Source organism: Heterocephalus glaber, unplaced genomic scaffold (assembly GCF_053883595.1).
Source record: "Heterocephalus glaber isolate CG9 unplaced genomic scaffold, H.glaber_assembly_v1.0 deba00000470, whole genome shotgun sequence".
NCBI classification, from domain to species: Eukaryota; Metazoa; Chordata; class Mammalia; order Rodentia; family Bathyergidae; genus Heterocephalus; species Heterocephalus glaber.
This window is the reverse complement of record NW_028258145.1, coordinates 23,241,371-23,243,448: the sequence shown is the minus strand read 5'-3', so window position 1 is coordinate 23,243,448 and position 2,078 is coordinate 23,241,371. Positions and strand designations below refer to the sequence as shown.

The 2,078-nt window shown below is 36.7% G+C and overlaps 1 pseudogene; it reads right to left on the bottom strand.

Annotated features, from left to right (window-relative positions):
* Window positions 1–606: 606 nt before the first annotated feature.
* On the bottom strand, window positions 607–1,655 carry LOC101702389 (cysteine and histidine-rich domain-containing protein 1 pseudogene; annotated as a pseudogene).
* Window positions 1,656–2,078: the final 423 nt, after the last annotated feature.

The window sequence follows — 2,078 nt, the reverse complement described above, 5'->3', positions numbered from 1 at the left end:
TAACATTAATGTTTAGTCCTATAAAATGGTTAATTTTAGCTAGATTGATACTTCTGTAATTTTACTTCTTGCATTTTTAAATCATATGCTTGGCAAGCAGTATAGGTATTGATTTAATTTTTAAATTAAATTGTTAAAGAATTCTAATTTGTGGGTCAACACATATTCCCTTTTTCCTTTTATCTCAGAATTAATCCTCCTAGAAAAATTATCCATATAGGAAGACAATGCAGATCATCCCTAAAGGCTTTCAAGTATTGTTAGCAAAAATCCATGAGATATCCGATTAAAATTTGACATTTTATACTTTACTAATTGTGGGACAAAAGTTCTTTAAAAAGTCTTGCATTATTTTTCTGCCTAACATTGTATTGTACTGAGAAATCCTACAATTATGTTTACGAGCTATTTTCCAGCTTCTTCAAGTATAGGACAGAAATATTTTTCTAACAGGAAAAATGAATTGTCAATCTTACAGAACTCCAAAAGAAGACAGAAGACAAAACGATAACCTGACTTTGGCTTTTAAGAACCCAACGTTGACCCTGAAATGCCAAATTCACAAACAAAAACAGCAACAAAAAATTACAGCAGCAAGCCACATCTTCACCACATGTCATTAAGAATTCTGAAATAGGCAATAGCTTTTTCTTCTTCTACTCTATCTGTAATATCTTCTTTTTGTTTTTCCTGATTTTTGGTTGTAGGCAGTTCAAGGCTTGCCCACTGCATAGGCTCAGCTTTTCTCTTGGTGATTTCAATCTTTGTAGCAGTCATAATTACATAACTTTGCTTTACATCGATCACAACCCATAATTTCACATTTTGATGAAATTATTTCTCTCTTTCAAATACAATGTGCACATTTCATGAAGTACTATTTGCTTCTACTCGACTAAGATCAGGAAGTGAATTTTTAGCATACACTGAAATGGTGACTTCACTCCCAATCTGATGCCAGTCATGTCTACATGGAACAACTTTTTTTCCCAGCATCCTTTTCAGTCCACATGTGTTTCCTGGTTGTACAACCCTCTTGGACTAAAAACGTATTAAAATCAGAGGTTTTTCTTCTGCAACAACTCCAATATTTCATCCCCTCGTGGAAAATAGATACTCCAGAATGGTATATGCAGACTTCTAGACTCTGTAGACCCTGATACATCTTTGAACATCCTCCATTTTTCCATGAGGTCCCAATCTTTATTTCATCACTGTCTTCTTCTTTATTATTTTCTTCATTTCCTGATGACAGTTTAAGTTTATCAAGTGCTTGTTTTGGGTAGGCAGATATTTTAAATTCCAAACTCATCGTTGATTCATCTGGGCTCGGTCTTTTTATTGCTTCTACTGGTTTTGGTGCTTGAATGATTTGTTCCTGAAACCTGGGTTTCAATTCAGATAGTTCTTTCTTCTCAGTAGTCTTGACTTCTGACTTGACTGGCTCAGGTAGTTTCTCACTATTATGTCTACCTTTCGTATAGCCTACAATACTTAAGAAGTCAGAAAAAATATGTTCTTCTTTTACAGGAAGACCAACCCGTTAATGCATCATGAAAGACCGGAACACTTGGATGGTATGTACAAACATCATCGGAATTGGTCTCAGGATCGAAGTGCTGACTGCAGCCCCACCTGTAGCACAGTGGGGCCATTTTCCTTGCCCAGCATTACAGGAAAAGACAAAACACCACAAAATCCCCAACTGCACATATTCTGTACCAAGAACGAGTCCCACAGTCACTCCACTGTGAGAAATTAAGATGTGGCTGGAACAGAAAAGGATGTTCTTACCTTGGCATATAGTCTGTGGCAGGGAGGGGAGATAAGCAGCAGGAACTTTCATACCTATGTAAAATATATAGTACATCAAATATAATGACTGTGAGCAGAAGGATGAGAAGTATTGGGTGAGCAGGAAGTGCTATTTAAAATAGGCACAAACTTGGCACTCAAGTGCGTGCCTGTAATCCCATCTACTAGGAAGTGTGAGGTGGGAGGATTGTGAGTTCAAGGTCAGCCTGGGCAACATAGCAAGAGTCCATCCAAAAATAAACAAGAAATGAAGGAAAGATGGA